This window comes from Saimiri boliviensis, chromosome 4 (genome assembly GCF_048565385.1).
Source record: "Saimiri boliviensis isolate mSaiBol1 chromosome 4, mSaiBol1.pri, whole genome shotgun sequence".
Taxonomy (NCBI): domain Eukaryota; kingdom Metazoa; phylum Chordata; class Mammalia; order Primates; family Cebidae; genus Saimiri; species Saimiri boliviensis.
The window spans coordinates 133,883,698-133,898,631 of NC_133452.1; the positions used below are offsets into that span (position 1 = coordinate 133,883,698).

Below are 14,934 nucleotides of genomic sequence, written 5' to 3' on the forward strand. Positions count from 1 at the left end.
AGGTAACGTGATGCCTCTAGATTTCTTTATTGGTTAATCTTGTTTTGGCTATGCAGGCTCTTTTTTGGTTCCATTTGCATTTTAGGATGGTTTTTTTCTACTTCTGTGAAGAATGATGATGCTATTTTGATGGGAATTGCATTGAATTTGTAGACTACTTTTGGCAGTACAGTCATTTTCACAATATTGATTCTACCCATCCATGAAAATGAGACGTGTTTTCATTAGTTTGTTGTCATCTATGATTTCTTTCAGCAGTGTTTTGTAATTTTTCTTGTAGAGGCCTTTCATCTCCTAAGTTAGGTATATTCTACGTATTTTGTTTTTGCAGCTGCTGTATTAGGGATTGAGTTCTTGATTTGATTCTGAGTTTGGTCACTGTTGGTGTTACTGATTTTTCTACATTGTTTTTTGTAACCTGAAACTTTACTGAATCCTTTTGTCAGATCTAGGAGGTTTTTGGATGAGTCTTTAGGGTTTTCTAGGTACATAATCATAGCGTCAGCAAACAGCAACAATTTGACTTCCTCTTTCCCAATTTGGATGCCCTTTATTTCTTTCTCTTGTCTGATTGCTCTGTCTAGACCAATATTCCTGATGAACATAGATGCAAAAATCTGCAACAAAATATTAGCTAATTGATTCCAACAACATATTTAAAAGATAATCTACCATGATTAAGTGGGTTTCAAACCAGGGATGCAGGGATGGTTTAACATACACAAGTCAGCCTGGTCATGGTTGATCACACCTGTGTTCCCAGCAATTTGTGAGGCTGAGACGAGTGGATCACTTGAGGTCAGGAGTTTGGGACCAGTGTGGCCAACATGGTGAAACACAATCTTTACTTAAAAAAAAACCAACAAAACCCACAAGTCAATAAATGTGAAAAACCACATAAAACACATTTAAAAAATCATATAATCATTTCAATAGATGCAGAAAAATCATTTGACAAAATCCAGCATCCCCTTATGGTTAAAACCCTCAGCAAAATCGACATAGAAAGCCATCTATGACAAAACTACAGCCAACATTATACTGAATGGGGAAAAGATGAAAACATTCCCCTGAGAACTGGATCAACATAAGGATGCCCACTTTCACCACTTCTATTTGACATAATACTGGAAGTCCTAGCAAGTGGTAATTTCTTAGAGGTTAGATACAACCTGAATCCCTATCATTGAGTATTTGTATTCTGTTACATTAAAATAGATTGGTCTGGCTGGGCGCGGTGGCTAACGCCTGTAATCCTAGCCCTTTGGGAGGCTGAGGTGGTGGATCACCTGAGGTCAGGAGTCCAAGACCAGCCTGGCCATCATGATGAAACCCCATCTTAAAAATAATAATAAAATAAAAAATAAATAAAATAAAATAAAATAAAATAGATTGGTCTATGTTGCCCATTGAATGGATCTTGTACTAATGACTAATGCAGTGGTGCAATTATAGCTCACTGGGGCCTCAACCTACGACCTCAGCCTGCCAAGTAGTTGAGACCAAAGGCAGATGACACCATACTCAGCTAATTAAAAAAATTTTTTTGGACAGATGGGGTTCTCCCTGTGTTGCTTAGGCTGGTCTCAAACTCTTAGATTCAAGTAATCCTCCTGCCTTGGTCTCCTAAAGTGCCAAGATTATTGGCATGAGCCCCTGCGCCTGGCTGCTACTAATTTAATTTAATTTTATTTTTTTGAGACAGAGTTTCACTGTGTCACCGAGGCTGAAATGCAGAGGCATGACCTCAGTTCACTGCAATGTCTGCCTCCCATATTCAAGCAATTCTTGTGCCTCAGCCTCCCAAGTGTCTGGGATTAGAGGGCCCCAAACCAGGCCTGGCTAATTTTTTGTACTTTTAGCAGAGACAGGGTTTTACCACATTGGCTAGGCTGATCTTGAACTCCTGGCCTCAAGTGACCTGCCTGCCTTGGTCTCCCAAAGTGCTGGGATTACAGGGGTGAGCCACCATGCTCAGCCCACTATTAATTTTTAATGTTGATTTGTATCCTGCAACTTTACTGCATTTGTTTTGTGTGTGTGTGTGATACTTTATTTTAGAGATGATGAGGAAGTTGGGGGCTGGGGATGTAGAACTATGAGAGATGAGAAAATGATCGGTTGTGAAAAATAAAATAGTTACTTATTCTGAACTGGTTTTCTTCTAAGACGCTCATGATTTAAACAGTGATCTTTTAGCCTGATAGCATTTTTACAAGGATAATTTGAGTTTTATTTCTTTCTCTTGTCTGATTGCTCTAGCTAGGACTTTCAATATTACGTTGAATAATAGTTGTGAAAGAAGGCAACCTTGGTGTGTTCCTGGTCTTAGAGGAAAGGCGTGATACTACCTGTGGGTCTGTGGTCTTGAAATCTACTTTGATATAGGAGTAGTTATGCCTTCTCTTTTTGGTTTCCATTGGCATGGAATATCTTTTCCATTCCTTTATTTTCAGTCTATGTGTTTCTTTTTTTTTTTTCTTTCTTTTTTTGGGATATGACCTTTATTGAGCTGATCCACCAGAGTGGAATTAATGGCTGTACAAAACCAAATTGTTGTTACTATAACTTCTGCATCACAATTAAAATGCAATCCGTTTTTTAAAAACAGTGAACTCAATCAAAATCCACTACTTCAGAATCAATAGCTTCTTTGTAACACTTAAATATGGTTAAGACTCAAATGCAGAAATCTGGTTGGTTGGAAAGCTAATTAAACTTCCAGCTTGGTCAAATAGAATGACAAAAGGCAAAATTGTGTTTTTCAGAGATACAGTCCACTGGAACCACCAACACTGGACAGCTGTTATTTAGAGTCCTGAGATAACAAGGAATCCAGGCATCCTTTCTTCCCAGTCAGAGATGTGTGGGTGTGTGGAATGATACCACCACCAGCAACTGTAGCCTTGATGAGAGAATCCAACTCTTCATCTCCACAGATAGCAAGTTGCAAGTGACGAGGGGTAACACGCTTTACCTTTAAGTCTTTGATGCATTTCCTGCCAGTTCCAGCATCTCTGGGGTGAGGTGCTCCAGGATGGCTGCGCGGTACACAGCGGCAGTCGCGCCCACACGTCCATGACTGTCGTCCTAGGTTTCAGGTGTCCATGAAAACAGCCCAGTGGGAACCGCAAGCCGGCTGTCTGCGAGTGGGAAACCGCCTTTGTCTTGTCCTTTCCGGACTCCTTCCCAGCCTTGCCGCCAGCCATTTCGAATTCTGCTGAAGCTTAAGCAAGCAACGCAGAGAAAGAGCTGATTAGACCCACGGCGAGATCCCGCCACCTACTCCTCTGTCTCACCGCGATTCAAACTGCCCTAAGTGTTTACTTATAGGCAACATGTGTTTCTTATAGGCAACAGATCATTGGGTCCTGTTTATCTATTCAGTCATAATTTGATTGGAGAGTTTAGTCCGTGAACATTCAATGTTATTATTGATAAGCGAGGACATTTTATTATTTGTTTTCTAGTTGTTTTGTTCTTTTCTTCCTTCTTTCTTTCCTTCACGTCTTCTTTTTAGTGAAGGTGATTTTCTCTAGTGATACGATTTAATTTCTTGCTTTTTGTTTTTGGGTATCCATTGCATGTTTTTCGATTTGAGGTTACCATTAAGCTTGCAAATAATATCTTATAACTCATTATTTTAAGTTAATAACAACTTAACATTGTTTGCCTAAACAAACAAGCAAAAAGAAAACTAATTTAAAAGCCCTATACCTTAACATCATCTGCAGCTTTTTAGCTTTTGTTGTTTCTATTTATATCTTATTGTAAAATCCATACTTTAAAAGCTGTTGCAGTTATTTTTTTTATTGGCTCGTCTTTTAGTCTTTCTACTTAAAATTTACACATCACAGTTCCCATGTTATAATATTCTGTTTTTTTTTTCTGTGTACTTACTATTACCAGTGAGTTTTGTACTTCTGATGATTTCTTATTTCTCATTAACATCTTTTTCTTTCTGATTGAATACTCCCTTTAGCATTTCTTGTAAGACAGGTCTGGTGTTGATGAAATCTTTCAGCTTTTGTTTGTGTAGAGAAGTCTTTTTCTCTTTTTGGGTTGAAGGATATTTTCACTGGATATACTACTCCAGGGTAAAAGTTTTCTTCCTTCGGAACTTTACATATGCCACGCTACTCTCTCCTGATCTATAGTTTCCACTGAAAAGTCTGTTGCCAGATGTATTTGAGCTCTATGGTATGCTATCTGTTTTTTTTTTCTCTTGCTGCTTTTAGGATCTTGTATTTGTCTTTGACCTTTGGGAGTTTGATTATTAAATGCCTTGAGGTAGTCTTCCTTGGATTAAATTGGCTTGGTGTTATGTAACATTTTACTTGGATATTTACTTCTTTCTCTAGGTTTGGGAAGTTCTCTCTTATTATCCCTTTGAATAAACTTTCTACCCCATCTCTTTCTCTACCTCCCCTTTAAGGCCAGTAATTCTTAGATTTTCCCTTTTGAGGCTATTTTCTAGATCTTGTAGGCCTGCTTCATTCTATTTTGTGTCCTCTGTATATTCAAACAGCCTGTCTTCAAGCTCACTATTATTAAAAAGTTTCTTCTTTTTAAAATCAATTCTGCTATTAAAAGACTGATTCATCTTTCAGTTTATCAGTTACATTTTTCACCTGCAGAATATCTGATTGATTTGTTTTACTTATTTCAATCTCTTTGTTCAATCTATCTGATAAACTAGTGAACTCCCTCTCTGTATTATCTTGAATATCCTTGAGTTTCCTTAAAGCAGCTATTTTGAATTCTTTGTCTGAAAGGTCACATGTCTCTCTTTCTCCAGGAATGGTCCCTGGTGTTTTATTTAGATTGTTTGGTGAGGTCATGTTTTCCTGGATGGTGTTGATGATTGTAGATGTTCATCAGTATCTGAGCATTAAAGAGGTAGGTATTTATTGTAATATTTGCAATCTGAGTTTATATGTATCTATCCTTCTTGGGAAGGGTTTCCAGGTATTCAAAATGACTTGGGTGTTATGATCTAAGCCATATCTGCCTTAGGGGGCATCTCAAGCCCAGTAGCACTGTGGTTATTCCAGACTTGTAGAGGTATTGCCTTGGTGGTCTTGGATAAAATCTGGAAGAATTCTCTGGATTACTCTAGCTCTCCTCCCTTACTTTCTCTCAAACAAATGAAGTCTCCTTTTCTGTGCTGAGCCAACCGGATCTAGTGGTGAGGTGGCACAAGTACCCTTGTGTCCACTACCACTGAGACAGTGCTGGATGAGACTTGAAGCCAGCATAGTGCTGATTCTCACCCAAGGGCAGCTATGACCACTACCTGGGTACTGCCTGTGTTCATTGAAGGCTCTAGGGGCTCTACAATCAGCAGGTGGTGAAGCCAGACAGGCTGTGTCCTTCCCTTTGGGACAGTAGCTTCCCCCAGGACCCAGGCAGGCCCAGAGGTGCTGTATGGAAGCCAACGACTGGAGTAAAAAGCCTTCGAATGCCACCTGGTGTTCTACTGTATTGTGGCTGTGCTGGCACTCACACCATGAGATGTAGTCCTTCCCACTCTTCCCTTTCTACAGGCAGAGGAGCCTTACCCTATGGCTGACATCACCATAGTCCCATGGTGAGTACTGTCATGCTGCCACTGATGTTTTCTTTCTTTCTTTTTTTTTCACTAGAAAAGGCAGAAACCAGTGTAACACTGATGATTTCCTAAGGTTCAGTTTGTGATGAACGTTTCCTGGTCTGGGATTCACCATTCAGGACAGTGGGTCCCCTCTGGTCTAGGGCAGGCCTAGAAATGCCATCCAAGATCCAAGTCCTGGCATCAGGGACCCTAAGAGCCTGCTTGATGTTCTACCCTTCTGTGGCCAAGCTGGTACCTAAGGTGCAAGACAAAGCCTTCTCTTCTTTTCCCTCCACTTTCAGGAAGCAGGAGTCTTACCCTGTAGCCACCAAAGGTGGGAGTGTGTTGAGTTTCATCTGAAACTGGGAAGCCACAGAGTCTCACCCAAGCCCCATGGCATACACTCTGGCTATCGCTGCTGGTTATTCAGGACCCAAGGGCTCTTTAGTCAGCAGATGATGGGTCCTGCCAGGACTGGCTTCTTCTTTTCCAGGCAGTGGGTTCCCCTTCAGCCCAGGGTGTGTCTAGAAATGTCACCTGGGAGCTAGTGCCTGTAAAGGGGCTGTATAATTCTGACTGGTGCTCTATTCTAATGTAGCTCAGCTGGCATCCAAGATGCAAGACAAAGTCCTCTTTACTCTTCTGTCTCTTCTCAAGTGGAAGGAAAGAGTCTGTCTTGGAGCTGTGAGCTGTGCAGCATGGGACTGGGGGAAGGGTGGTGCAAGCACTTCCTTAGCCACCCTAGCTGGTGTCTCAGTAGGTCGGGTGCCCCTCTAGTCCACTGGCTCTGAGCCCAGTTCAGCACTAGGACTTGCTTAGGAGTTGCAGTTCTTGTGGCCTAGACTGACTTTCAAGTTTTTTTTTTAAATAAGAGACGGGATTTCACCATGTTGGCCAGGATGGTCTTGATCTCTTGATCTCGTGATCTACCCACCTTGGCCTCCAAAAGTGCTGGGATTACAATATGAGTCACTGCAACTAGCCTCAAGTTTATTTAGAGCTCTAGAGCCCTGGAGCCCTTTAGCCCATGGTGATGAGGCTTGCCAGAGCTCAAGCTTTTTTTCTTTTCTTTTTTTCTTTGGAGACTGAATCTTGCTCTGTTGCCCAGGCTGGAGTGCAGAGGCATGATTTCAACTCACTGCAACCTCCACCTCATGGGTACAAGCAATTCTCCTGTCTCAGCCTCCCGAGTAGTTGGGAGCTGTGTATTCTGTATCCATTACATGAAATGTTCTGTAATTATCTATTAGGTCCATTTAGCATATAGTGTGGATTAAGTCCAATGTTTCTTTGTTGATTTCCTGCCTAAATTATCTGTCCATTGTTGAAAGTGTGTGGTGCTAATGTCTCCAGCTATTATCGTATTGAGATTTATCTCTCTCTCTCTGTTTTTTTTTTTTAGCTCTAACATTAATTGCTTTATGTAGCTGGGTGCTTCAGTGTTGGGTGCATATTCTTCTTCTTCTTATTTTTGAAATGACAAGTCTCACATATTTATTACTGAACCCAGTCAACGAATGAGTTCATAACAGATCGAGGAGGAAATGCAGTCCAACTCTCCAGATAGTGGTGACATTTTCAGCTTGATATGGTAACGTGATTGTGACCTTCAGCCAGCATAAACATGTGTGTCATCTCACGTGCAATTCCTTAGCAACCCAGCTTGGGTCTTCTCCAACGTCTCCTTTAGGAGTTGTGCCTGATTTTATTACCAATTTCATTCAAATCCACTGGGGAATGGGACAATGTTGCTTCTCTTTCTTGGCCAGGAATCACTTAATCCTGAAAGTCTTGTGAGAAGACATGGAGAGAAGTGGAGTCAAGCACACACCACGATGACGGAGAAAGGAAGAGACGGGTGCATAGTATTTACAATTGTTATATTCTCTTGCTGAATTAACCCTTTTATTATTATATCGTGACTTTCTTTGTCTCTTCATATAGTTTTCCTCTTGAAATCTATTTGGATTGATATAGGTGTAGCTACTCCTGCTTGTTTTTGGTTTCCATCGGCATGGAAGATCTTCCTCCATTCCTTTCTTTTCAGTCCATGTGTGTCTTTATAGGCGAAATGTATTTCTTGTAGGCAACAGATCACTGGGTCTTGTTTATTTTGTTTATTCAGTCATGTTGTCTTTTGATTGGAGAGTTTAGACCATTTACATTCAATGTTATTATTGGTAAAAAAAGGACATTTTATTATTTGTTTTCTACTTGTTTCTTTTCTTCTTTCTTTCCTTCATGTCTTCCTTTTAGTGTAGGTGATTTTCTCTGGTGATATGATTTAATTCTTGCTTTTTATTTTTTTGTATATCTGTCGTATGTTTTTTTATTGTTTGAAATTACCATGCTGCTTGCAAATAATATGTTTAACCGTTATTTTAAGCTGTTAAAAACTGAACACTGATTGTGTAAACAAAGAACTGAAAAGATAATAAAAATGTCACTGTTCATTTTATTTATTTATTTTTTGAGATGGACTTTTGCTCTTGTTGCCCAGACTGGAGTGCAGTGGCACAATCTTGACTCACTACAATCTCCACCTCCCAGGTTCAAGCGATTCTCTTGTCTCAGCCTCACACGTAGCTGGGATTGCAGGTGTTTGCCACCACATCCTGATAACTTTTGTATTTTTTGTAGAGATGGGATTTCACCATGTTAGTCAGGCTGGTCTCAAACCGCAGCTGATCCACCTGCCTTGACCTCCCAAAGTGCTGGGATTACAGACATGAGCCACTGCACCTGGCCTCAATTTCACACTTTAACTTCATCCCCCTGCATTTTTTTTTTTTTTTGAGATTGAGTTTTGCTCTTGTTGAGCAGGCTGGAGTGCAGTGACCTGATCTCAGCTCACCACAACCTCTGGCCCTCGGTTTCAAGCGATTCTCCTGCCTTAGCTTCCCCAGTAGCTCGGACTACAGGCATGCACCGCCACACCCAGCTAATTTTTACATTTTTAGTAGAGATGAGGTTTCTCTGTGTTGGTCAGGCTTGTCTCGAACTCCCGACCTCAGGTGATCTGCCCATCTCGGCCTTCCAAAATGCTGGGATTATGGGCGTGAGCCACTGTGCCCGGCCTGCTTTTTAACTTTTTGTTGTTTCTATTCATATATTATTGTACAGTGTCTTGAAAGGCCATTGTAGTTATTATTTTTTATTGGTACTTTTTTAGTCTTTCTAGTTAATATGTAAGTAGTTTCACACTGCAAGTACAACATTATAATATTCTGTGTTTTTCTGTGGCATTTGGTTCTTGGGTGAAGGAATTGCAAAACACCAGTCTGCGTCTAAACGCAATTGATTTTATGAAGTTAAATGTCCCAAATACTTCCCCTGAGTTTTTACTAGCTGCGGTTTTTTCCTTACAGATTTATGGTGTTTTGCAGCCAGTTGCTTTAACAGACGTACAGTGCCTTTTTTGTAGGCCCTCTGTGAAGCAGAGCAAAGAAGAAGTTCATCTATATACTGTAGTAAGGTGGAACCTTAAGGAGAATGTATATCCTCCACATCTTCCCTTAAGATTTGAAAAACTCAGAAAAGGCTTTCAGTGAAAGCATGGCGGCATTACTGTCTAGGTAAACTGTTGGCTTTCCCAGGTAAAAGGAAAAAGGAATCCTGATCCACTGGATTACTAAAGAATGCATGACATAGATTAGTGACAGTGAAAAACCTGCTATCAATAAGTAATGAGTTTAATAAAATATGGGGATTTGGAACCACTGGATGCCTTAGAATCATGATGTCATTTACTGCTCAGAAGTTCTGAACAAAACTCCACCCACAGGTATTTGGGTTTTTTTTTTTTAATAGGTACATTGGCACATTACAAGGATGAGTATGTGGTATAACAAGGCTGTTGAGAGCAAATCCTGACGTGTGTGAGAAATCATACTGTTTGCTGTGAGAGCGACGGCAAGGAAAACCTAGTCACCCCAAAGTGCAAAACTGCCCCCAAAGTGGAAAACTGCTCAGAGCATTATAAAATAGTAACCAATATGAATATGCCTCACACCAGATGAATTAGTTCTTTGAACATAGGATAGGTGACTCTTTCCTTTGTTCTCTCTAAAGAGTGCTTTCTAGTTTGCCTTTAACCTGTAGTAAATATACACCAGCTGCCTGGTTAGTTTACCTCTAACCAATGAAAGAACACAGAGCATCCACTTGTAAAACTTGTCACTGGAAAATAAAGAATAAATACATAAGTCAGAGTCTGCTCTGCACTCTCAGCTGGAAATGCTGGGGGACCCCTGATCCCCACTCTGAACTCAACTTTTACTTTCTATCTCTGTGTCTGTTTCTTAATTCTTCAGTGCCGCCTGGGTCTGAGTCTCTATGCTTGAGCTGGACTCGGTGTGAGGCTCTCTTGTTCTTCTGTAATAGGTTTAATAACTTATAATGCCATTTGCTTTAGTGGATATTATTTGATATTAGGCAAGGGTCTTGATGGATGAAGCTGGATTTTAATAGGAAGTGTACTGTAAATTTTGCCAGTATCAATAGAGGGTTTTGCCTGTATTAAAACAGGGATGGGATTCAGCAGTGACGGGGTAGGATTAGTTTGTATATTTGTCCCCACTCAAATCTCACGTTGAATTGTAATCCACAGTGTTGGTGGTAGGCCTTGGTGGGAGGTGGCTGGATTGTAGGGACATGATTCTCAGAAATGATTTATCATCGTCACTTTGGTATTGTCCTTGAGATAGTGAGTAAGCCTCATAAGATCTGGTTGTTTAAAAGTGTGTGGCCCCCACCTGCTCCTTGTTCCTGCTTTCACTAGGTGACATGCCTGCTCTTCTTTGCCTCCACTGTGCTTGTAAGCCTCCTGCAACCACATCAGAAGCTGAGCAGATGCCGAGCTTCCCGGTCAAGCACGCAGAACCGTTAGCCAGTTAAACCTCTTCATAAATTACCCATCTCAGGTAATCGTTTTTTTTTTTTTTTTTGAAAAAGTTAAGATTTGAGACACAGTCTCACTTTGTCACCCAGGTATAGGGCTGATGGCCCACAGGGTTGTGGGGTGTCCCTTATGCTGTGCTGAAGTGCAGGATCCAAGGAATAAAGAGACAGGACACAGAAGTACAAGGAAAATGCAGCTAGTCTCGGGGGGCCACACCACCTATGAGTGGAGTCTGGCGAGGCTCCGAATGTCCAGAAGCATATTTATTGTGTATAAGTTAGGGGGCAGGGCAGTGAGTGAAGTCATCTTTAAAGATAGTGATAGGGTCCTGAGCAATAAAACAAGGGGTTCACTCCCATTAGGTCACCTAGGCTGGGAGGTGGACAGTGCACAGCAAGGGGTCCATTCCTATTTAGGTCATCGAGGCAAGGGCCATGTGCAGTAAAGAGTTCACCGCCATTAGGTCACCGAGAAATGGAGGTGGTCCGTGCGCAGTGAAGAGGATGCAGTGCGCAATACCTCTATCTATGGGCAAGATACTAAGATTTATATAGGAGGATGCTTTAAGTCACATAGCAGTGACAGAACTGTCAGGGTCTACGCCACCTGCTGGCAGCTTCCAATGAGTTCCACAGGGGAATGCTTTTTGAGCAGTACAGTAGCAAGAGCTATTAAAGTTCACAGTCACGAAGGTGGATTCCCGTTCTGAGGGCAGGCTTCCACGAGAACTGGAGCAAGGTCCTACAACTCCTTTATCAGGAGGAGCGGCTCTTGCCCCAAGCCTGCCATACAGCGGGTATCTTTACGATATTGTACGCTGCCACCTAGGCCATGGATTCTTGTCCTGGTATAACTGTTTTCCCTTAAATCATGCTCTGCCCTGTGTCTGCTCTAGACATTCCTCCGATTATAAGCTGCTTATTCCTTAATTCATGCTCTGTAGTGTATCTACTCTAGGCATTCCTCCGATTATGAACTAAGATATAGTTTTTTTATATATATGGAAATAACTGTGTGGTAAGATACTCTTTAGGTACTCATTCTATGAACTAACATATGGTTTTATATAGAGGATTGTATAAAGGGACATAATGGCGTAGTAACACTATAAACTGAGATATTCCTCAGGCCTTAATTGTGCCAGGATTCTGCTTGGCTCTCCTTCCTCGGTACCTGTATGGGGGTTACCCACACCCAGGCTGGAATACACTGGCGCTGTCTTGGCTCACTGCAAACTCCCCCTCCGGGTTCAAGTAATTCTCACACCTCAGCCTCCCAAGTAGCTGGAGTACAGGCGTGTGCCACCACACCCAGCTAATCTTTGAATTTTTAAGTAGAGACAGGGTTTACCATGTTGCTCAGGCTGGTCTCAAACTACTGGCTTCCAGCAATCCTCCTGCTTTGGCCACCCAGAGTGCTGGGATTACAAGCATGAGCCACTGTGCCTGGCCAGGTACTTCTTTACAGCAACACAAGAACAACCTAACACATGGCAGCATTGTGTTTGTTTTCTCAGTGGGAATGACATTACAAGTGGGGGAATTTGGAGAGTCCTCAGGGGACTCCAAGGTCGAATCAGCACAGTTTGGTTTGTCATATTCTAACATTACTTTTTCATTTTGGGAAAACCAAGTTCCAGCATGGTATTTTTCTAGCAAATCATGTCTACGGAGGTAGATGTGGGGGAAGAATTAAGTAGCAAAAAGGGGTGAGTATCTTGCAGAGGGCCAGGGCAGAAGAAATGGGCTGTGAGACCAAAGCTGTTCAAGGCTTGCTGGAAGCTTTCACCAGTTGTATCTTTTTTATTACTCTGAGGTGAGTGTGGTGGGATTAAACACTGACAGTGTTGCTCAGGTGTGTCTACAAGTACAGTTAAGACTCCATCCCTCATTCATGCTCGTTTCACTCAGAAGATTAAGTGGGAGAACTGGGAAGAGCCTCTGTATGTCCTCAGAGCCCCTTTATTGAGACTGGTCTCCAGGTTAGGGAGGAGGAGAGTTGAGAAAGAGATTGTTTCTTTTTCAGCAATCTCCTTTCCAGTGGCCTGGCTTCTTAGAGTAGTGGCCCAGCCAGGGGACTCTCTGCCTAGTGTTGTTTCTGAGTGTCGCCATCTCCTGTCATTGGAGATGAAGAATTTTACAAGTTTTCTTGGCAGTGTCCTCAAGGGGGCAGGCAGCTGATCGCCAAATGGATGAGATTAGAAGTGGGCAGTTTCCCACCTCATGCTGGCTCTTTTACCAAGCTCAGAATGTTTTGAAGAAAAGCCATTCACAAATTCAGAATTAAAGGCTACTCAGGTAGATTTAATATCCATAGGTGATGCAGTGTTTTCTTTAAACACACCTGGATCCAAATGTAATGAGTGTAAACCAGCTCATTAGGTTCTTGGGTATAGGTTTGGATGTTATTCCATCTAAGGTTTTAGAAAAAGCGTCAAATATTGCCTCATGGTTTTTTTTCCCCCTATGCTCTGGATCTATCATCGTCTTTGAAGGTGGTTTTGCCTAAACATCCCCTCCTCCCCCAGTGTCACACCAACCAGCACTGGCCATGCAGTACGGAGCCTGCTCTTCACCAAGCGGTGTGTGAACCAACCGGTATGTGTTAGGAAAATCTGGCTGGGAAGCCTGAAGTGCTGTGCTGAATTAATCAGCAAATGGGTAAGGGTCCTCAGTGACCCTTGGGAATTACTTGGTAATGGCTAAAAGTTCAGCCTGGCTTCAAAAAAAGAAAGAAATTTTGGTTTTAGGAAATCAGTAAGTTTAACTTTAAGGGGATAAGTTTTGACAGCCCAGGTTCAGGGGTATTGGAAACTGAGGGATTGGAGGGAAAGGTAATTCAGCCAAAGGTCGCTAGAGAAGGCCGGAAGAAAGAGAACAGGAAATCTTGTCTGGAGAGGAAAGAATCTGGGGCCCTAAAGCCGTGGTGTCCTTCCTCACCTGTTTGTGGGTCTCAGTTAATTTTGACATAGAATTTTAGAGGGAGGCAACTTTCCAATCCCAAATGTACTTCGAAGCTTTGAGGTACCAAGCAAAGTAAGCCTCCCATTCACATTGTTTAATTGTAGGACTGTGGTCTTCTAGTTTTGTTTTAAGAAAGACAAGTTTGGGGAACTGAAAAGACCCCAAGGATGGCGATTGAAGATCTAAATTTACTTTGATGTACTCTATCTAGTGGTTTAAAATGTATGCAAGAGAAGATCTTAATTTTTTCCTTTTCTTACTGATTTTAATTTTTTAAAAATAGAGAAGAGCTCCTGCTATGTGGCCCAGGATGGTTCCAAACTCATGAGATCAAGCAATCCTTCCACCTCAGCCTCCCAAGGTGCTGGGATTACAGGCATGAGGCAACGACTACTATTATTGAACACATGCCTGACAGGAGTCCTAGAAGATGGTAGTGGTTGGAGGGAGTTGTTTTTTAACAGTGTCCCTAGCTTAGGATTTTTCTTTTTGCTTGGTGGGCAGCCTGTGCTCTAACTGTCTATCCTGTTACCATTTTCTTCAGATTTTTCTTGAGACTGGCACACTGCCTAATGATATTCTTATTTATTCATGTACCAGTTTTTCCTGACAACAGAAAATTTCCCTTTTGGGAGACTGAATTCTCATAGAATGGTGACAACAGCCCAAACAGCTTTTCAAGGGTCGACTCATCCCTACCTTTTTAGGAAGTAAATTTTGCTCTCAAAAGATCCTCAGAAATAGAGGAAAAGAATCAAGCAACGAACACAGTATTAGTCTCCTCCAAAGAAAATCTTTCTTCAGGAGCACTTCTGACACCAGAGTATTCAACCTGAATTAAAAAAAAAAAGATATTAGATAAATGTCCAAAACATGCTGAGTTTATTTTGGAATGAGAATGAGGATTATAATCTGTGGTGCACTGGTGGGTTGCCTTTCTGGGACAGATGTAGTGGGTTGAATGGTGGTCCCCACAAAAATATGATTTATGTCCTAGTCCCCAAAGCTGTGATGTCACGTTGTTTGGGAAAAGGGTCTTTGTAGATGTGATGAAGCTGAGGATACTGAAATGAGGAGATCCTCCTGGATGAGCCAGGTGGGCTCTAAGTCCAATGACAAGTGTCTTCCTAACAGGTGCACAGAAGAGAGAATTAGAAGAGGAGGAGGCGACATGAAGAAGGAGGCAGAGATCGGAGCAATGGGGCTACAAGCCAAGGAACGCTGACGAAGGCCCTGCAACTGCCAGAGCTGGAAGACGCGAGGATGGGACCCGCTCCTAGAGCCTTCCCAGGGGTGTGGCTCTGCATGCTGACTTTGGAGTTGGCGCCTCCAGAACCGTGAAAGAATAATTTTCTGTTGTAGTAAGTTGCCAACCTTGTGGGAATTTGTTCTGGCAGCTACAGGAAGCTAAAATACCAGGTGGTCGACTTCAACATCAACAGTGGCTCATCAAATTGATATTATAGAACCTTGATAAG

General features: G+C 41.9%; 1 pseudogene; it reads right to left on the reverse strand.

Annotated features, from left to right (window-relative positions):
• Positions 1 to 2,806: 2,806 nt before the first annotated feature.
• LOC120363046 (histone H2A.Z pseudogene) lies at positions 2,807 to 3,285 on the reverse strand (annotated as a pseudogene).
• Positions 3,286 to 14,934: the final 11,649 nt, after the last annotated feature.